At 35.7% G+C, this 23,584-nt stretch overlaps 1 protein-coding gene across 5 annotated transcripts in view; it reads left to right on the forward strand.

Moving 5' to 3' along the window:
- Ctnna2 (catenin alpha 2) overlaps positions 1–23,584 on the forward strand; it is a 1,077,131-nt gene that overhangs the window by 26,189 nt on the left and 1,027,358 nt on the right. Inside the window, exon 2 of one of the 5 annotated variants that reach the window (XM_074050081.1) lies at positions 19,009–19,068. The exons of the other annotated variants lie outside the window; for them this stretch is intronic. The gene's annotated coding sequence lies outside the window, so the exon portion shown is untranslated. The remainder of the gene's footprint in view (positions 1–19,008; positions 19,069–23,584) is intronic. 5 annotated transcript variants of the gene reach the window in all.

Consider the following 23,584-nt stretch of genomic DNA (forward strand, 5'->3'; position numbering starts at 1 on the left):
TGGAAATCTATCTCTCCCTCTGATGTGTGTACACACACACACACACACACACACACACACACACACACACACACATTCCAATAAGAAAATTTACTTTCTGGTTAAAAACTGGTAAAAAAAGTTAAACATTAATGTTTTCTTTATATTTTAGCATCTTGGTAGTTTTATTCACAGTATATTTCTGTCCTTATTGTACCATTAAGAATTTTTTACCAAATTTTCAAGATGTTGGAAGAGGAGGGGTTTAGTAAATTTAAAAAATAACAATAGCTTGTATGCATTTTCTACCACTTTAAGAATAGAACTCTTCTGCTTGAAAATTTTAATTCCTTTAAAACCATTTATAAACACTCCATTTTCTTCTTTGGACTATGATTTCCTAAACTTTAGTTTATAGTATAAATGAATTGTCTGCAACAACCTGGCTTTTTTATGTATTTTAAATTGATTTTTAAAAAATGTATTAGATTGGTTATTATTTTTTTTTACTATTTAGTCACATGTTGTTACTGTTTTCCATCAAAACATATTTGTGAAACTTTGATAAAATAATTCTAAAGTTTCATAAACACACACACACACACACACACACACACACACACACACCACCCATTTTTCTCCCAAAAACCAAGAAGACTTTATGTTTGGAATATCCCATAAAAGAGCATTGAGATTTTTTTTCCCTTACTTTGAAATGTGAAGTCAAATCATTATTCAGTAGCTAAACATTATTGTACTTTTGTTTTTAAGAAAACTAGTGGGCAAATTTTAATGTTTCTTTAATGTAGATATTTATTCTAGTTAAAAACTAGAAATTGGAATGAATATTTTTGACTCACTTATTATTTTAACTGCTTGTTTGACAGGTTTTCATCTGATAATTTATTTTCAGTAACTTAACTGTTTTAGTCACATCCAACTGGCCCTTTTCTAATGCATTAATTTTATACTTGGTTGACAAATTAACAGGTAATTTAATTGATGAACCTATGTGGAAATGTGCTTTTATGATGGAAATTATTTCAGATGTTACATATTATTTCAGATGTTACATAGTATTGCAGAATGATCTGAAACTAACACCTTGTCTGTATCTGTTTTACCAGGTCCATTCTTCATGTTTATCATGAAATCAGAATTTCATTAACATAAGTTTGGAAGTATTAAAGAATAAAAAATATACTCTGTGATTTAAGTCCTTTGTTATAAAATATTAAAGTCAAAAAAGACAATTATTATTCTTGGATCAGGACAGAGTTAGACAAAACTAGTCAAGAAGATAAAGGTTTGGGAATTTTTTTATTAATAGGGTGGTAGTTACAATAAATCACTTGAGTTGTAGAGTAATTCCACAATAGTCTCTATTAAGTTTAAGAGAAAATGTATGAAATGACTTTTCTTGGCTTGGGAACCAATGAATATTCCTTTTATTTTTTTCCTTTTTAAGTGAAGCAAATGAAACAAATTCATTTGGATAAAGACTCTAGTATTTAGATGTTGACTCTAGTAATTCTACCAGTGGGAAGAATTCTGGGGTCTAGAAAATGGCTATACTAGTTCCTGAGCTGAATATGGCTACAGAGAGGACATCTGAGGCACAGAAGACAGACAAGTTTATGTGACTTTGAAAATAAGCAAGTTTTGAAATTTCAGGTACATGACTATTACTATGTATCAGTAATTCAGTCTGAATACACACACACACACACATGTACTTATACAGCTTTACAACTACTTATTGGTGATACTAAGAATATTGATTTTTTTTCACGGGATATAGGATGGAGAGAAATCACTTTTAGGAAAATGCTTAGCAGCTATTCAGTATACAAGTCACCAAACAAAGACATAGTTATTTGTCCCCCTCTTGCTTGAGCTCAGGTTTTTCCTAGTTCCAAATATCTATATGATATTTAAGTCAAGCTTCACAGGATAACACTGTACCAGGACTGCATCTTAGCACCCTTACTCATTCTCACCCAGTTTATCCCCTACCCGTTCTCACACACAATTGGCATAATGCAATGTATGTCCTAGTGTCACGAACGCCTATTGGTTCAATTGAGTACAGAGAGACGGTACTCAGGAGACTCTTATTTCAGAGAACAGGGTTTTTATTAAAACAAATTCACTGGCACTTTCCTATGGATCTTAATATCTGTCTCTGCTACCCTAGTCAGCCAGGAGTTACTCAGACCTTCCCCCAAGTCTTGCTCACTGTGCCGATGAGGGGGGCGTAGCTGTGCCCCAGGGGATCCTCACAGCTCCTTCAGTGCAGGTCCAGTTCATGGTTCACCGGCGACACCCAGTGGTCGTTGGGAGAAGGGGCACGCTCACAAGCGGTGGCTGCCTCTACGTCAGCGTCTCGGGGGTACTCCTGACAGCATGGTCTCCAATGTCAAGGAGGCGAGCAAGGCTTTGGGTTCTGGCCTGAGTTTATATACCCTGTGGTGACCTCACCACTTCTGTTATCCGCACTGTCACCTTAGGGTGGGCTTATTAGCATATCAGCTGCCACCTTAGGTTTGGCTTATTAGCATATCAGCTGCCACCTTAGGTTTGGCTCATTAGCATATCAGCTTGTCACAGTCTGGCTGGCCTCTAAGCCCTAACACACACTAGCTAATACTTCATTTCAACAATTTTTCATGCTTTAACACAATACAATCCATCAATACAATAACAATCTTATATGTGTTCAGTACACCTAGTCTGTCTTATTACTAGATGTTGACTACATTAGGTCCAGTAAATTGTAGTTTGAATGATGCGTGCAACTTCTAGGCTTTACATTTAGAGAGGAGAGAAATGGTTCCACTTCTCCTTCTCCAGCATCCCCAGGCTGGGTTGAGTTAATGGTGAAGGGGATATAGAGCATAAAATGGAAGGTGAATATTAAGATTGCCAGTGAAATAAGATAGAAGGAGCCTAGGATTGCAATATGGAGCCCTCTTATCAAATATGAACTGTATGCATTCCAATTTGCCTGAAAAAGAAACCCCTTAGTTAATCCCTTTCTTTATTGGATTTTGTCATAGTCACTAACCTGGTGTTTTCATTAATTCAGATTCCTTAAATAACAACATATAAAAAGGATAAAATGATGAAAGCAGCACTTTTTTGTAGTTGGGGAATGTTTTTCTGCTTTTAAAAAATAATATTCAAAGTGTTTTATTGGTCATCAGAAAGGAAGCCATAAACCCTCTAGGAGTCAGTAATCTCTTCAACTGATAACTCCTGATTTAGTTGAAGGAAGAAAACGTGTCTGGAACTGAGATCCTAAAGTACTCAGACAGGTTTAAATCAGCCTGGAACAGTATCAGTACCATTCATAAACACAGCTAGTAAATATAAAGCACTTGATATATATCAGGGAATATTCTAAGCTCTTCATATATTTGTGTACATATATTTTACATAGTGTAACAATCCATGAAGTAACTATTGTTAATTATCACTATTTAATAAAAGAGATATGTGTAAATCAGACGCAGAGAATTTAAGTTACATGCCCAAGATTGCCCAGCTAGTTAGTGGTAGGTGGGTCTGGTTGATGGACCTGAGCAATCAAGCTCCAATCTCTGCTCTTAACTAGCAAACTAATTCTTTTTAATTTTCTGGAGATGCTCTTTTATTGATTCTGGTCCATCAACAATTGTATTAAAAATTGGTACTAAGAGTAGTATAAATGTGATTTTCTTTGATTGTTTTACATTTCCCTGCTGTGAATCAAAATGTAGTCCACAGCAGACAGTAGTTAAAAAACTATTTATTGAGTGTCTTGGAGTAGGGAAGGCAATCAAGAATAGAGTGACATTATTTTTTCTTTGTGCTGGGTGTTGAACCAGAGTTTTTCATGTGCTTAGCATGCACGTTAACTGTAAGCCACACCCCTAGCTCCAAACAATGGCATATTAAGTCACTATAATATTAGTTAATCATATATTCCTACACCTTCTGTTGAAATAGCTGTATACATCTTTTTCTCCTTCTCTGCAATGGTTCTCCCTACAGCAGCATTTTAATTTAAATATTGTTCTAGAGAAGGTGACAACTTCGCTATGAAAATCATCACATGATGTCTTCCCAGATTCAATCCTGAAGGCTTGGTTAGTAGTGCTTCTAGCCCCCTTCCTTTTGTAGAAATTTGTGAAAAGAAGAAAAATGTGATATATTTGTTTACTGAAATGTAGTGTGTGTGTGTGTGTGTGTGTGTGTGTGTGTGTTTCTCCATGGCTGGTTCTCTAGTACACAATAAGGATAATATGTTTTAAAACATTTTTGCAAAGATAATATAGAGCTTCTCTCCAGATTGACTTATTTGATGCAAAGTAAAGTTATTGCTGTTGTTGACCAATATTGGCTACATCAAGGTTATTTCTTGATTTTGTGGTGGTTTACTTTCATTTGTCAAGGCTGATTTGGTGTTTTGAGGAGCCATATTGACAAATTAAGTGGAGATATGATGGGGACCACATGGATTCCTTACCAGCTATTCCCCTTGTTTTACATTGTTTTGGATATATTGTCTTGAAAGAACAGGGAGGAAAGTAGCTGCTAAGACTTACACTTAACTTTAAAGGCCAAGGCGCCAGATTAAGGGTTCTGCTCCTTCTAGGCATGTTTGTTTTCAAGTACACCATCAGGGCCAGTAAAATAACCATTGTTTGCATTTATATACCCAGTGGATCTACTCTGATCTAGATGTGGGCAGAATTCCATTTATTACCTGACTCATAGAGTCCTGCTGTATCCAGGGGTTGTTTATCAGGGAGGTGGCATTTTTCTTCAGGTCCCTATATCTCAACATTAAAAAATTGTTAAAATCTCAGTTTTCCCCTTAAATGGCTGTTCTCAGTGGGAATTTAGGAGCTGTAATGGCTTCTCAGAGCTATTCTTTTGAGATAAAGAAGTTAGATCATTGGACCCCAAACTAACCAGGCATTAGATGCAGTCTTCCACTGGGGGCACATTGTAACCTAGGATGTTTTCAGGGGGAGATGATCTATGTGCTGCAAGTACACATTACTCTTTGCTGGGGAAATTAGTGCCATTGTGAACAAGGTTAGGGTTCTAACATTATTTGAATCCTGACCATGCAGCATCACTACATAGCGCCTTTAGTCTTTGCAGCATGAGTAAACTGAGACACAGACAGGAAAACTACTTAAACCACAGACCACCACCTGACAGGTGGAAGAGTGGCGATTGGAGCTCAGTTCTGCTGCCAAGGACTAATGTGACCTCTCACTCTACCTAAAGACTTGTGTATATTAACCACAGTTTCATTGCCTAAAATGTGGATGAATAGAGAACATGGAATCTATGGTAACTAGATAATTTAGGCAGGCTAAGGTAGGAAAAGTTTAGGACACTTAAAACATACATGATTTAGCACTGTATTTCAGAATGAACATGCTTCTCTTTCTTTGAGCCTTCTTTTTTATTGCAAATATGTACAGATTATGCAAGCCCTAGCCCCACAGGCAACTCAAACCATCATACCCTGGCCCAGAAGCTAGCTGCCCAAACTCCTTCCCACTCATTGATTATTGGTGGTAGGGAATTACAAGGTTATCCTCTCCCAGAGGTTAGCATAGGTTTTAAAGGTGGAAATAGGAAGAGGGCCCTTTTTCTCTCTCTGCTTCTGCCTCATACCTGGCCCAGCATGACACTTTGTAGGTTCATCTATAACCTTTAATAAACTCCATTTCTTCCCTTACTGTACCCATGTCTTGCCTGCGTGCTTCCATGTGGGGCACAAAGAATTAGGGAATCTTCTGTTCAGAGACTACTCAAGGCTATACCATAATGAGTCAATGAATAAGGAATATTTAAATAATGAAGTTTGTTATTACATCAGAAAATGATAAAACTTAACAACTTGTTCTTGTAGCAGTGTCTATACTGATATATTATTTGTCAGCGTACATTACAAATAGGTTTTGGTTATTGAGTGGTTTTACTAGATTTGCTAGGTTCATTTTTCAAAGTAATGACCATGATAATGTAAAGCTTTTGCTATATTTAGTAAAGGAGAATGGAAAGCTGCTTATCATTCATATACTGGCCTCTTTTTATAACCCAGTGCCTGCTGGTACATGGCCCTCCGCCCCACCCCTTGTTTTTGGTATAATAACCTTTATTTGAATGGTTCAAATATATATTGAAGACAACATCACTAGCCTCCTATATATATTGAGACAAAAGGACTTCACAGCATAATTTGAAGAAAATCACTCAAGGTTAGTTTGCATTAATTGATAGAAATGTCTCCTTTAAGACTGTTTAGAGAACTTGGCCTCTTGGTGTGTACATACTAGTAATCCCAGCTACTTGGGAGGTGGAGGCAGAAGAATCATGAGTTTGAGGCCAGCATGGGCAAAATTATTGAGTCCTTATCTCAAAAACGAAATTCAAAAAAACCCCCCAAAACCCCAAAAAACAAAAACAAAGGACTAGGGGTGTAGCTCAAGTGGTAGAACACTTGGCTAGTGCTCTAGTGGTACTTCCTGGTATCTCTCTCTCTCTCTCTCTCTCTTACACACACACACACACACACACACACACACACACACACACACACAGATTGTTTAGGGGAATATGTAGAGAGGTACTGGACATTATGAGAGAGTGTACGCTTCATAAAGTTACAGTATAACTTCAAACACCATATTACAGAGAAGACTGATAGCAACCCAGGGATAATTCTTGTGGTTATCTTTCAGTGGAACTGACATGTGTAATTATTAAGGTAGATCTATCATACCTATTGCCAGGGCAGAGTATGTTACAAATAGTCCAATGATTTTAGATATGATTTTTTTTAGATTGTTAAGATTCCTATAAAAACAGCCATATACAAAGTAAAAAATAGACCATTAAATATTTTCAAGCCACTTCGTACTGAACATCAAATTGTGTTAGACATTACCTATGAGTTCTGTTCTCAAAATGGGGATTATTTTGCTTATTGCAGCTAGGAGCAAAATGGTATTATTTCCATCATCTTAGTTTTCTTATTTTTTTTCTTTTCTTTTGAATTTTCTGTATCTTGTCCAAAAGAGTACAGTGAATAGTAAATCTATTGATATTTGGTATCAAGAGTGTTTTAAAGGCTATAAGAAGCATTTAATTGGATTTTCTTATTTTAGAGATGAAAAACTCAAGAGCCCAATACAGGCTGAGGCCAGTGTCACCCAGCAGGTAACAGTTTTGGAGGGATTACGAATCTCATGGTTTAGCACTTATTTTGCCTTACTTAATGTTCCTTTGTGAGTCATATTTTTTGTATGCAAACTGGGAGGTAAGCAGTACTATTCTTTGAGTTGTGTAAGTGACAAAGCAAACAAACAAAAACAAAAACCAACAACAACACAGTTCTTTCTTGGCACATTTAGACTTTGGGTCCTTCCTTAATATGTGTCCCTCTGAACTGGTACTGAGTTTAGGGAGGGACAGGTGGGACTGAAACTGACATCCCATTAAGCAGAAAAGTTACTTCAAAAGCCCCTTTCATATTGCAAGTTTCTATAACTAATATGGGTTTGCTACTAATTTAGAAGAAGGAATTAACCTTCTTGTGTAAGAAATTTCCTGTGTGTTTTCACATTTCAATAGCTTTATTTCATTTTAAGTTGTGTCTGAATATATAATTTTATTCTCAAATACTATTAAAAAATTTCATGCAAGAAACAGATTTATTATACCAAATCATATTTTGTATCATGGACAGAATTCTGGGGAGAACATTGACTTCCTTATTCTTACATATGTGGTATTGCCACTTGGTAATAGTATTCCGTACGAGCTTGTACCAATGTTAATTAATGTAATCCTTACTAAGGAGATAGCTCATAGAAATATGATTAGGGATCACGTCATATACTACTTACTATTTCCCACTGACCTTAAGTGAAGGAAGAGCTCATGCTACTCCTTATTCAGAGAAAGGAGACCAAGCTCAATAAGTTAACAAATGTGGAAAAAGAGAATTTAATTTCTCATTGAAATTTAGGAAGTTCACTGGCTGTGATACCATTCTGCTTTGTAAATGGGTCCATTACAAGTTTTGGAAAGGTCCCTTTTGTGAATGAAATTATTATCAATACATATTAATCTCAACTTTTAGAGAGATTGTAACTATAGGCCTTGCTTGTATATTAATTTATCATTTCTTGTATATTAATTTATCATTTCTTTATTTTTATGACTACCTAACAAGAACATTCTGCTTACCTAGCATCAATGCAATAGGTTGTGGAATTTATTTTTCTAGTAATAATGATGGATTTATATTGAGCCATGTCTATTCTTCCATTTTATCTGTCCTGTTACCATTGACAAGTTTTCATGCATTTACTTTGTACCTGGGCAGCTTTAGAAATGAGCCCTTATAGAAGATCAGAGGATTTTCTCCTTGTAAATCTATCTGGTTCATAGAATATTTATAGCTTTGACCTTGACCTCTCTAGCAGAATGCACCATTCTGTCTACTGACCCAGGCTAGTGGTTTTGGTCTTGGTTTACGACGCATTTGAAAAGCAGAAGGTGTGGCTGTCCTTTTTGACTAGTGCATCATCAAATACGATGATGATATGATGGTGGTGATCAGAGCTTCTAGTTGTTTGTTGAATTTAAAGCAGTCCCCTGATGTATTCTAGTAATGTTGTTATGTGCAAATTGAGCATTTAAATGATGTGTAATTGGTATGTGTTTAGAAGGTTCTAGGGCTCAAGATTGCATCTCTAAAATGCAGCTGCCTTGTAAAGAAAGCCAAGTGTTTAACACTTGTTTTCTGATATGTAAAACAGAGCACTGAGATGGGATTTAGGGCTAGTGAAACCCAGCTTAAAGTACTTCCTTCCTTGAGTTCTGTAATCTGTCTTTGAACCTCAATCTTTAAATCCAGAAGCTAGGGAAAATAATACATGTCTTGTAGATTGGTTCAGGATTATTACATAGTTAAGCAGTGTTTGGGAATGAACATTTTTATTAGAGGCAGGTAATAAAAGATTTCTTCGACCGACCTAATTTTAACATGTATAAGAATATTAGAAGGACATTGGGCTTCACTGAATTTATATAACTTTCTCTCTCCTGGGTAAAGATACCCTATATGAATGAAAAATTTCTAATTATTATTGATCTTAAGAAAAGGAAATTCTACAGCCAATAGGCTGTAGAATAGGGCAGGCTGTTTTAGAACCTAACAGTACTCACTGTCAAGGAGCTCCTTTTCATCTCTAACCCACAATTCAGTTTCTAGAATTCAAGCTCATTTATTTTTCACTGTCTGTGGAAGTGAATAACAGGTTTTTTAATGTGTGTGCTTGTTTATTATGCTCACAATAACCCTTGATAGATAAATTTAAATAATTGCTGAATTATCCTTGTGTTTCCTTTCCTTTGTAACATAAAACCTTCACCTGAAAGGAATGTTCAGGGACTCAGGTATACCTTTTAATTTTTATGTGTGCATTTATTTTCTTGGTCTGCATTGTCTTTGGTGATTATCAGTGAGAAGCACTTTGTTTCGGAAACTGGGAACAGAATGTGATGGGTGAGCTCTGATTGTCGGATTTAAGCAAGCATCCATGAGTGAATCATGGAGCTAGTATCAGTACACATTTTACAATTAAATTTAATTCACCTAGTAGATATCTGTACCTTAAAAAATGACCTATGTTTCTAATTTGCATATTTAAATTGATTGCCTTTCCAGTGAATTCATTTGTATTTTCTAACCTAAAATGCTAACCACTTACTATATATGAAGGACTCTTATGGAACATATTAAGCCCTTGGAAAACTAACTTCTTTAGTTTTGGCTGTCTTTTGCTTTCAAAATAATGTTTCTTCTTATGATGGCCTAATCCATATGAACTGGTGTGAATCTAAAATCCATCATATAATTCATTTCTTTCGCCCTAGGTTCAAGTGTACAGATGAATTGGCTGCTCTGCAGCTGTGTTGACACAGCATTACCCTCCTAAAATTGTGCTGACACCTACTACTGTGTCAGTACCACTTGGTACTGAACCTAATTAAGTGAAAACTTTCAGGGCAATGCAATAGCTGTGCGTAGGATTTTTTGAGTGAGGGTTGGGCTTGATTTTGTTTGGTTACTTTGTTTTTGAATGTGATGTTCACTTCACAGTATTGTACATACTCTGCAGTGTACACATATGAGGATAGATATATGAATAAACATTTACACAGAGACCTTCCCACATTCCAGGCCAGAATATGGTTACTTTTTCCTATATAGTTTTTTCTCAAGAAATTTTGGTAATAATCTTGGTATGTTTAGATAGTGTCCTAAGCCAGTAAAAGCTTCATTCACAACTAAACATGTACACAATTGTTATAAACTCACTACTGAATGTGGTAACACTATTATGCTGACTTATTCAGCCAATTTATGGTATAAACCTGATTGTGTGTTTCATTATTAAGTCTAGTTATTAACTCTAATAACTATAATTTTATATTAATAGTGTCATTTTAGTGAATATCTGATCTGATAAATCTAATAGGTACCAGAATTCAGGTTTCATGAAAGTATTAGCTGTCTATTAATCTTTCTATGTTCGTTGATTAAATGTGTTTATGGTATAGAGTAGGTCTTGGAAGACTCAATGATATCTCTTAGTGCCTTAAAGGGACTTGTGATGTAATCTGAAAATTTGCAAGCATAAGATATTAATTATATGAGGAAGAAGACAGTTCCATATAGAGCAGTAGAAACGCAAAGGAAGAACTGATTTCCCATTTGGGGAACCAGGAAGAGATTAGATGGAACATGAAAGATGACAAGGATTTGGACACAAGGAAATGATATAGTTTGTGGGAGGATGATCTATCCAGAGAGCAAGCTGTACCAAAATTTGTATGGAGAAAGATATAGATGTGCATGCAAACTGTGGGAACTATTTCTTTTCATTGGGGTTTGTATGGTGAATAAACATGAAGTCTCTGACAGTGGATGCTTTGAATGCCAAACTAAGGAGAAAATTAATTCTAATTGTCGATGCTTTTGCTAAAAGTCAGCTGGCTAGGGGTCCTTTTGCTCTTCCCAGATAGGAATTGTAGATAAGAAAGGAGCAGCTCTTCTAGTATTGGCAGTTCTGGTCCTATAAGTACCCATTGCATAGGGGCTGGACAGGAAGACCCAGAGTCTTATATATCCAAACCCTGACAGCAAGGGGCCTATTATTGCTCCAGAATTTAGAAGCCAGAGACTGGGACTGTAGGCATGCATATCAGAAGCTTATTGCTCTGGGGTTTAGCCACCAGTAACCTTTGGCACTTGGCAGATATTGTCATCCTCTGCTTCTAGCAGCTGCCACAGCAAGAGGTGGCACCTTCTAGTGTTATAGCTCTCATACAGGCCTCAGGTTCTGGGACCCTTAGCCCTATAGCAGTGTTAAAGCTCTCATACCTAGAGTGTCTGAGACCTTGACCCATAGGCCTTGATGGCTCTTAGGGACTCATTCAGTGCCCTGTGCCTACAGTTTCTCATCTTTAGCTGTCCATGACCCTCATTGTATCTGTCGCTCATGCTTCCCATTGCTTCTTCCCTGGCCAGTCTCTGGAACTCCAGCTTCCCTCTTATTGCTACTGCCACTTTTGCAGCTGTTGCTGCCAGTGTAGTGGCTGTTTTTGTGTTTGCCACTGCCATTATAGATCTGGTGCTGCTTCTGCCATCCTCTGTTTATGTTGCCACCTCAGTCTGATCTATTGAAGATAAAGTTCAAAAGTGGGCAAAATAAGGCCACTCCAGAGAAACTTTTATTTCACCCATTTCCAGTATAAGACAGCATTGGAGGATGTCTTCTGACTGGATTACAAAGTGAGACAAACAGCCTGCTTATATAGCCAGAAAGGGGGTGTTGACAAGGATGTCTGCACCGATCATGGCAGACCTCTATGTAAGTGAAGGATTGTGCTGTCACAAATCATGATACATTTCCTTGTGCAAATGAAGGACTGTGTTTGCACCACTCACAGGCCTTCTTGAAAAAGTGCTCTCTCTCTGGCCTGGGTATAAATCATTGCATCTGACAGTCCTTTGTTCAAAGTAGCCAAGGGCACCAGAGAAGGGTCTAATAGCCATCTAATAGCCAAATCACCTCATCCCCTAACCTTGTTTAAAGGAATAAATGAACATTAGAAGGAGTACGTGCTTATCGTTAACATTAACAGTGATTTAACACTATTTAATAATGCTGTAACAATGCTTAACTCCTGCCCCAGTGTCCACAGGAGAGGTAGATCCTTTTAATCTGCCTCACTTTGTTTAACATGCTAGAAGTATTAAATAGATACTTGTGTACTTTCTCCCTTTCATTCTATGTCTTCCCTGCCTCCATCAATCTCCCTCTTTCCTGCATTGTTAAATTGTTAGATGCTCAAAGGTTTAATCTTTGAATTTCATACACTGAGCACCCATTTTTATAGGTGCTTAGAAAGTGATGGATGAGAGACTTTTATGTGTATATGCCATTGTTTTTAAAAAAATCTAACAGTTTATGTGAATCCTTGGGGAACTTTTCAATAGGGCTGATCCCCAAGCCTTACTCCTTGCAGATTATGATTTGATAGACTTGGATTGGTTTCAAGGATCTGGATTTTGGGAACCACGATGTAAGTGAGAGACAATGAAGGCCTGGCCTTATTTCCCTTTGGAAATGGAGGACAGGAGATAGACCCAGGAAATGTTGCAGAGAGATATTTAGATAAATTTGGGGAAAAAATCCATCCTTATATTTGGAAAGAGTCAAAACTGACATCTGGCTTTGATATCTTTTACCTGGAAGGTCAAGGATGTCATCCATGAAGTCGCAGTGTTAAATAGTTACTGACAGAGAAGATGAATTTCAGTCTTGAGAGACTGAGAGTGGGCAGAAGTAGGCAGACATCAAGTATCTCTGTCTAACAGGTTACAGTGGAGCTTGGAAAAGAGAACAGAGCTGGGAAGAGTTTATAGTTGATTGTTATAAGAAAAAGTATGATACTAGTGATTATGATGATAGTGATGAAAAATTAAAAAATGCTAATTATAATAAAAAGTATTGCTTATGTGCTAGGCCATAGCTAAGAAATTTATAGCCATATCCATCTTACATCACTTTAATACCCAACTTACAGAAGAAAAAAACAAAGCTGGAACTCTGAGAAGTTAGTTTGCCTGTGATTAGGAAATAACTACATTTGAGGTATATATTTCTGATGGCTCCTATGTCTGACTCACTACTTTGAGGAAACTTTTGTGCCTTAGGACCAAAACAGTTGCAGAAGATTGACTATAGGAATTTTTTGACTCTTAAAACAATGACAATTTTTTTGAAAGAGAAAATGCTGGTTTGGAGAAAGTTTTTTGACAGTATTCACATACCTCAGAGAAGTAAATTAGTATCCAAACTGAGGAAAACCCATTAGCTTTAGTAATTAAGAGGTCATTAACACCCTTTGAAATCAGAATTCACTGAAATGGAGATTGAAGGAGATAGATTGCAAGGGAGTAGAAGTTTGTCTTCACAGAGTGTGAGAGGTTGAGTGTCAGCTATATCAGCAGGTGTTTGGTTATGAGAAAGAAAGAGAAAGAGGAGGGTGATTCTGTGAATGGTTAAGATGAAAATGTCCATACACTTAAAATATGAAATAATCTTGGAAGAATCTGGTTTTAAATAACTATAAATGTGTCATTGACAATTAGTGGTATAGCTCAGTGGTAGAGTCCTGCTTAACATGGGTGAGCCCCTGAGTTTGATCCCCAACATGAAAAAAAACTATCACCGAAATTGGCTTTATTTGAGATTGCTATAAATATGAGAATGCAGCAAGTATATGTTGGGTAGAAGATGTGATTTTTGTCTTTTATACTATTCTTGTTTAAGAAATGAAAAGGATAGATATTACAAAGGTGAGAGAATGTCTTTTTTCTAGGAAGAGTAGACTTGTTAAATTTCTCAGCTCCTGAGGATAGGATATGAATATGGTGTAAAAATACTAAGTACAAAATAATCTGAATATCTAGAATGAAATGAGTGAGGAGTACTGTATCCTGCAAGTGCCCCAGTTTAAATAATGCTTATCATGAACTAACTATATCTACTCTGACTTTGGACTGTGCATTCTTATCCATTCCTGAAGAGCATCCCAGGTTTCACCTAGTGTTACAGTGTTATCATTTTAATACTAATTGTTTCATTTTCATTTTTCTAAGTCATTTTTATTTATTTTATTTTTTATTAACACACCATAAAGCTTGTTTTTTAAAGTGTACATGTTTTTCAGAGCATTTGAAAAGTTATGGAATCATACCCATGATCTAATTAGAGAACATTTTCCTCATTCCCAAATGAACCCCTGTACTCATTAACAGGCACTATTCATTTTCCTCTTCCTTCAGCTCCACTAATCTGCACAGTATTTCTACATATCTACCTATCATGGATATTTTATATTATATAAGGGGAAACCATACAGTATGTTACTTTTTGTATCTACCTTCTTTCCCATAGCACACTGTTTTCAAGGCTAATCTGTGGTGCTTATCTGTACTTCATTTCTTTTTATGCCTGAATAATATGCCATTGCCTAGATATACCACAATTTGTTTTTCTGTGCACCTGTTGATAGACATTTGGGTATTTCCAGTTTTTATGTATTATGAATAATGCTCTTATGAACAATAGTACATATGATTTTGGTGAATTAATGTTTTATTTCTCTTAGGTATACACTTAGGAATTGAATTATTTAGTTACTTGGCAACTCTTTGTTTAATTTCTTGAACAACTACCACACTGTTTTTTGAAGCTCCTGTGTCATCTTTCTTTCATGGCTTTCAATATGAAGATTCTAGTGACTCTACACTTTTGCTAATGTGCTATTTCTCATCTTTGTAATTATAGCTACCAGTATAGTGGTATCACATTTTTGTTTTGTTTTGTTTGTTTGCTTTTGCAGTCCTGGAGATCCAACCTGGGACCTCATGCATGCTAGGCATCATTGTACTACTGAATTACATTTCCAGCCCTTTTATATTTTATTTTGAGACAAGGCTTCCCTGTGTTGGTAAGGCTGGCCTTGAATTTGTAATCTGATCCTCCTGCCTCAGTCTCCAAGTAGCTAGAATTACAACTGTGCTCCACCATCCCTCTTTTCATTATCTTGGTCTTCATTTGCTTACTGACTGTTGATGTTAAGTATGTTTTCATGTGCTTGGTGGCTATTGAAGGTCTTCTTTAGAAAAGTGTCTATTTAAATTCTTTGCCCACTTTAACTGAGCAATTTATGTTTTAATTATTGAGTTTTAGTATTTCTTTATGCATTCTGGATATTAAACTCTGATTTTTCAAATTCTTTCTTCCAGCATGGATTTTTTTTTCTAGCACAAAAATTGTTACTTTTGATGAAATCCAATTTATCTATTTTTTCTTTGGTTTCTTTCCTTTGTGTTATTTTAGAGTCTATTACTTCATCTACTATTGCAAATATTTACAGGAATGTCTCCTTCCAGTTCTGTAGTTTAAACTTTGACATTTTTGTCTTTGAATCATTTTAATTAATTTTTGTATGTGGTGTGAGGTATGATTCCAGCTGCATCCTTTTGCGTGTAGCTATATGCAAGTGTTTTCTGTTGGAAATGTAGGCCCAAAATGACCACGTGGAGAGGAGTGATCTGGCCAAGAGATTCTTTATTGATGGGTGGGAGAGGGAGAGAGCAGAGAGAGCCAAGAGAGAGAAGCAGGAGGGGCAAGAGCTTAAATACCCCTCAGTGGGACTCAGCATGATCTGATTGGTTAGGATCTTATGGTTCATGCTGATTGGAGGTTGGGGCAGAAGGAGGATTCAAGCTAGATTGAGGCAGGACTGTGACCCTGGAAAACAGAAGCTTAAGGGTGCAGTAAGAACTGAAACCTATCGGTGCCATTATTGCCAACATTTTCTGATGACAGTAGCTTTGTAGTATGTTTTGAAATAATACTATCTTTTAATATTAATTACCTAGATATTTATGGTTGCTAGTTTCAAATTTTTGTTTTAAAAAAACAAAAAAAAGCAAAATTATTTGTTAGTTTTTGTTCTTGTTCACCCTGACAGACAAGTTATTTGACAGAGGTTTGCAGAGACAGAGGACAAGTATTCAACTAGAAATAATCAGAACAGAAATATATGACTGTAGACCTTGTTTATTCTAAACAATAAATAAATAAAATATTGCCTAGCATTTTAGCTCTACAGCTTTGAATATGATTGTTGCTAATTGTAGCAAAAATATTATTTAGTATTAAAGCATGGAAAAGTGTAACATGAAAAGAAATGCTTTGGATATATAGTCTGTTGTTCTTCTGGCTGCACTCAAGCAGTTATAAATATATGAAACTCTGTTGAGCAGTATGATGTCACTTTCCTTTTTACTTGGGAGACTGCATATAGATAAATTGGAGTTATATTTAAAAAGCCAAGGTCTTTTTTGATGCTAAAAATCATGTGTATATCTCAATGCATGATAGAAGGAGAATATGAATAAAATGTATTTCTTAAGGTATTGCTCTTTTATAAGATATTGATGTGAGTAATAAAATATACAGGTGACAGTTTCACTTACATACTCAGAGAGTGTTTATTCATGGTGTAGTACAGTGAGTGTGAAGGTAGAGAGCATTGGAGCTGATGTGATCAGGTATGTGATTCATCAAATTTTGTAGACATTGTTTTTTAGGTATTTGGTGAAAGCAAATCTCCTAATAATTAAGTATACATATGTTCTTTCCTTCTCTCAGTATTGTTTTCTTCTGAATGTATATAGTTATACATGCATATTTTAAAAAATGCATTCATTATTCTTACCTACTTTATTATGGGATTCAGCATTGTTTGGTCTGGACAGGCACCTGCTACATTCTATGTAATTATACAACACTTATATTCGTAGAACAAAAATTGACTTTTAAAAAATGAAGGTTGTATTTTACATGCATCCATCACGACCATGCAGTATACTTAGTTGGCTCTGTTTCAAATTCACTGTATAGGGGAAGATGCAATAACACCTTTCAAATTGTATCCCTTTTGTTCAAAATTATTGCCAGTCTCCAATGGTTTGAGACCTATACATATAAGAGTATGGGTGGGATGTGTCCATATTTGGTTATAACAGCCTTATTTTACTCCTTGACAAAAATAAGCAAATGAAAATTGTCCCTAATTGTGCAAATAGTAATTTCCATTAATAATCTATGAATTTTCAAACAAATCCTCTGTAAAATGTGGAAAAGGCTTTGAGTCAAATATTATTCTTTTAGCCAAGTCATAATTATGCTTTGTGGAGTTCATCAAGAATACTGGTGCAGCATGTTTTTGGTTTTGGAAAAAATATGATTTGTGAATTATGCACTGGTCATTCAAAGTCGTCACTGTAAATGCAAATGAGGTGAGATGGCCTGTATGTTTCTGCTTCCAGGATGCATCCTCAGTGAGTATAGCTCCTGGTCTTTGTTCTTTTCTGTCCATCTAATCATGGTCACCTCCATTAGGTGTTCCTCTAGATCCCTCCTGACCAGAGTGCACCCATGGGGATGTCATAAGAGACATTCCCTTCTTACTGCTCCTGTTTGGCTCTGCCACATGTGATTTTATGTATATTTCACTATTACATGAAATAGGAATGTGGCTGGCCTTGTTATAGGGAAGTGATAAAAAAAATGCATGCTGAGCCAGTGTGCTGTAAAAAATCCTATTAAATTTCATTTCATTGTTTTTAATATGTAGTTTCAAAATTTTAACAATTTTTAAAAAATAAAGGTCAAAAAAGCCAATTTGGAACTCAGGGTCCATCTCTGTGCAACTTAATATTTCATAATAGAACATATATTAGTGGAAGACAGTTTCCAAAAGGTGAACTGACAATAGGCAGTGGTCACTGACACATTTTAATAGAAGACACAGACAGGATATTTTAAGCTGGGGGTGGTGAAAATGATTGAATTTTCATTTAAAGTGGCCTTAAGATGGAAGTGCTTACACATTCCTGGCTTATTGAGAAATCCACTCTAAAAACATTGCATATTTGCATTGCATTGATTTTTTTTTCTTTTCCTTTACTCATATGTGCATACAATGATTGGGTCATTACTCCCCCCTTACCCCCACCCCCTCCTTTTCACCCCACCCCCTCTCTCCCCCACACCCCCTTGCTTTCAGGCAGAAACTGTTTTTCCCTTATCTCCAATTTTGTTGAAGAGAGAGTATAAACATTAATAAGGTGAGTGCACACAAGGGAGGTATGAGCATAGGTAGGTAACCCAAAAAAAAAAAAAAAAGATAGCATTTGCTGTCTTCAATGCAAAGGAAATAATGCAGAAACATTAAAGCAACAGAGGCCAATAGGAGAAGGGGACTAGGAACTAGAGAAAAGGTTAGTTTGAGAAGAATCAGTTTAGAAAGTAATACATATGTACATGGAAGCAATACTAGGAATCTCCCTATGTTGCATTGATTTTTATGGGACAAAAGTGAGTTACTGCACACCTCACCATATTAGTTATTTTATAACACCTTTGTACTACATGCTAAAGTTTTTTTTTAAATGGTGAGTTCACACTTTTTTTCTCAAACATGGTTAACTTTGGTTTACCATGTGGGGTAAGGAATAGAAAGAATGGTATTTATACTTCTCTGTTTTTATTTTTTACAATGTATCCTAACTCACCGCCCCCCTCATGACCCTTGCTAGAGTTCAAACAATATGCTAATAATATTAACAGCGCATAGCCAGCAGGTCCTTTCATCTCCATGTATTTATTTCAACTGAGCTATTTTAATCAAGCCCTCTTCCTCCCACTGAAATGCTAAACTTAATAAGGGCACTGACATGTATTTTTTGGATGGTATGGGAGAACAGGGATTCAAGTTGGTGAATGATGTGATCAGTTTTACATTTTAGTTTAAATATAGTTTGAAGAATGACTTTGATTATCTTTGTGGTCTTGTTAGGGTAAAAGGCTGGCCACCTTCTGAGAGGACAAAGGACACTCGAGACAAAGGAATCACAAGGTGAGGTTTATTTTCTAGCTAGCTAGGGTCCGAGCATCTGCCTGACACAGCAGGTTTCAACAAGGACCCTGAAAGCAAAGTTTAAGCAGGTCTTATACTTTTTAAAGCATCAATCATCATCACATAGGAATTCCTCATGCCCCTGGGGTCACATTTTCCTGATCTTGCCACATCCTGGTGGTGGGGTAATATTATTTATTGGGAACTGGAGAAACACCAGAGGTTTACTTATCAGGTTACAAGGAATGTGTTCTCCCATAAATTAGGGGATAGTAGTGGAATAGAAACCTAAGGTTTAGATAAGAACAGCAGGGGAGTCCTGTTTTGGAAAGTTTATTTACAAGTGGAGACAAAGAAAGGCAGGAATGGGTGCTTATCTTTGCATGGTGCCTTTCATCTCAGTCCCAAACTTTTGCATGGCTCTAATGGGCAATTTCTCACAGCTCTGTCCAAGGTTACAGCTTTTAATTGACAGTTTACCATGTTTTACAACCCTGTTTCAAGGCTATCTTCCTCTTCATGAGGTTACCCAAGGGTCATGCCAGTTATAGCTGATTTTTAGGCTAGGCGGGCTGCAAGTTAAAGTACCCCAACAGTCTGTTGGTAGGGAATGTCTGTGGGCAGGGAGAGGAATTAGAAAGTTGATACAGATTTCAAGAGATGATGATAGTCTGATTTAACACACCAGTAGTAAGTTGTAAACTCATGAAAGAATTGAAACAATGTTAAGGAACTAGAGCTGAGAATGGTGGCACAGGCCTGTAATTCTAGCACTGTGGGGATGGAGGCAGGAGGATATGAGTTTGAGGCCAGCCTGAGCTACATAGCAAGATCTTGTCTCCCAAAAAACAACAAAAAATAAAATAAAATAAAAAGAAGGTAGAATCCATGGGACTTGACTAATATAAATGGTAAATGAAAGAAAGATTCAAGGGTCATTCTCAGGTTTTTTTTTTTTCAATTCTTAAAGTCACACATAAGAATAAACATCTAGTAGGTTGTTTCAGATATGAGTTTAGAATTCAGGGGAGAGATCGGTGCTTCATTTAGTTTTATTATGGAGCCATAATAAAGGAATTTTCTCAGGGAAAAATATAGAGAAGAATAGAGGATTAAAGGTAGAGCCCTGAAGATTACTTGTGTTTATGGAATAAGCAGATGAAACCCAGCCCTGGAATACAAATAAAGCAACAGCCAGAAACGTACGTAGAGAACTAGGGGTGGGAGGAGGAGGTTTATGAGCAGTGGCATAAATTGACAAAAAAGAAGCAAATAGAAGAGACCTAAGAGGTATCTAGTAGATACTTACTGAAGCAACATATTTCAGGGGCCTTTTGTGGAGTATGCTTTTCAAACAGTCTCATAATGCCAGCTACTGCCTTTCAAAATACTACCTTTTAACCATCACCCCCATTCTTTCCTGCTGTTGTAATCCAGGTTGTGCCTTCTGACCTTTTCTACCTTTTAAAATTGAAGCTGCAAAGAAAGACCTTTCCCACATGGCAGTGGAGAAAAATAAAGGATGAGGTATCTTTATTTAGGTATAGATCCATGATTCACAGAAAAAAAATTACTTTTCAGATGTAGAATGTTTTCAGTAAGGAAATATAAATTTTCTTAATGTTGCTAACTGATGTGGTTCTCTACTTTTATGTTCTGTGATGCCAAATCTACTGCATATTGAAACCATGTTTTGATGTGCAGAGACCCAAAAGATGAAGTGCTGACACACTTAAATGGTTTCTTTCACTTTACTTTCTTGGTGTTGGTTGTGTACATAGAAAGGCAGACCGTTAAATGAGATAGTTATGTTTATTCAAATGAAAGAAAATTCAATAATTTTCATAACATGATGAAAACTCAGTGGAAAAATTAGGAAAAAAGGGAAATGTGATCCTGGTTGTATTTCGTTCTCTTTTGTTTGATAGTTTGCAATTCATATGTGCCTATTGTAATGGTATGAAATACCTTCTGAGTTGTATTTTGAAATCAAATTCTACTTTTAGTTTTTGTCACTAGATATACTGCTGTATTTAGACTCCTTTCTTAAATTATATGTTAACAACATAGGTAGCATCCATATGATTTGCTCAAATCGACAAAATGCATGATAAAATATCAAATGCTCAGCATTGAGAAGAATATAATTGAAAAGGAGATGAGAACTAACAAATGCACATTTGTATAGACATATAGAAAAAGAGTAACAAATTTAATAAAATAGATATTCTTTGAACCACAACTAAGAAAGAAAATGATTCTTTTAGAGAAGAGAAAACTAAATTGTAGGAAGGAAATTTATTTGACAAATATATTGTTACAAGTAATTCCAAGAGCTTTAGAATTGTATGAGACCAATTTAATGAAATCCTGCTGTTGCTTTTATTTTTTTAAGGTTGTTATCATTTGTAGCACTCTCTTTGCCTAATGAATTTCATCTCTTCTCCAAAAGATGGTATTTGCTTTCGTTTTTATTAACTAATCTTAATCTGGCAGTTCTAGGTATTTTAGAACACATTTTATCTTTTTTTTTTTTTTTTTTACATTTAGTAGATGTGTAGCTGAGGGTAACTGATGATGGTTTAGTCTACTTGATTTTATTTTTAAAAAAATGGCAGAATTTAAAAAATGACCCTGTCCTACAGATAATACCAACTGTTTTCACTGATAATGTATTTTATAATATTTATTTACGTATTGTGGATTGGTAAATTCTTATCGTAGCTGATAATATTTTAAATGTCTTCAAAGTCATGTTGTTGTCTTCTTTGTAGCTGTTCCCCACTTCGTATCATGTTTAGCCAACCATAGTGCTAAATGAATATTTGTTTCATTATTGAGTAAATGTTGAACCCACTTTGTATTTAAATACTAAATAATACTAACATGATTAACTATTTCTAATTTTCTTGTCAACAAATCCATTTGATTATTCATTAAAAAGTAACTACTTATTTTGTCTTGGAAATTATGAAGGAAACAGAATTGTTGCTTATTTCACTATCTAGTAGACAAGGCAGAATTGTGTTATTTAATGTGACAATGTAGAAACAGTGAATCACAGGAGTCCTCCTGGGAGTAGCTGTTCTCTGAGACAAAGGTTGAGGAATCCTTTTAACTAAATGAAGGAAAAGCAACATCTGCCGGAAAAGTCATGAGTTGTGAATGCATGTGAATGTGTAGGAAATGACTTAGCATGTGAATGTACTGGGACTGAGAAAAGGTAAAGGAATAAATGCAGAGAGGGATAATATCATGAAGCCATGATATTACTAGAGAATTTGAATTTTTAAAAATTTTATTTTGAGAATCACTAGGGTATGTGAAAGGATTCTTTGTAGGAATCTGTTAAGTCTTGTAGCATTAGACTATCTAGCCATAAATAGAGTGCTTGATCAAATGTGGCTACCAAAGCCATTAATGGCAATGTTTACACTGGAAACCCCATTTCCCTATCCAGTAACTCCTTTAGCAAATTTAAATCCAGTGTCAGTTAGGTTTAAAACAGATATAGGTTGGGACTCCATTTTAAAATATGTACTAAGATGTTATAAAACATTATAATTACTTATTACAAATTTCTCAGAATTGTATAGTTTGACATTTATTATGGGGATTTTAAAGTCATATGTCCTGAAAAAATGTATTACTTTCTAAAGTAACACTGTGATATTGGTTTACAATAACTATTTAAAATGTAATAATATCCTCTTGAACACAGTAAATAAAAATAATTATGAACCTTCCACCCTTCTGAGAGGGAGGGTAAAAGAAGGAAGTTAAGAAGGTGAATATGGTTGATGTACTTTATATGAAGAATGAATATAGAACTTTTAAACCAGTTGAAATCTCCATCATTCTTATAATCGTACTTCAGCCTCTTAATTTGAGGTTGGTCTTCTTCATTCCAGCCATTTGTTACATTTAATTATAACTTCAGAATAGGAAAGCCTCTTAGAGGTCTGTCATCTTCTGCCATCTGAATTTCCTTTGCAAACTCTCTGATAGATATCCAGAATGTGTTTCCAATACCTGGAATAACAGGTAGGCTTCTAAATCTTTTCAAATCTTGCTTGCTGTTATATTAACTGACCCTTTATTTTTGTCCTTTCAACTTTTGACTTGGGTTTGATTGTTATCATGGCTGGATACCTGCAAATAGCTTCCTAACTGATCTTTCTCCCCCAATTGTTCTTTGCTAGAATATCTTTACACCACTGTCTGAATAAAATTCTTAAAACACTTTGATTATATTTCTATCTTACTCAGAAGCCTTCAGTAATTCCCTGTAGCCTGTAGGAGAAAGTCAGAACTCATTAACTTGAAATTATCTGGCTCTGATATATTTCTGGGTTTGTCTTCACCTTTCAGTTTCCCAAACTAGTTATTTGAGCTTAGTTAGTCTACTTACTTTCATTGATACAATACTGTTTCCTTGTTCCAGTAGTATTGCTGCTGCTGTTTTCCTTACTTTTACATCTTTCACTGCTACCTTTTTCTTATTTTAGTACTAACT

This window comes from Castor canadensis, chromosome 12, assembly GCF_047511655.1.
Source record: "Castor canadensis chromosome 12, mCasCan1.hap1v2, whole genome shotgun sequence".
Lineage (NCBI taxonomy): Eukaryota > Metazoa > Chordata > Mammalia > Rodentia > Castoridae > Castor > Castor canadensis.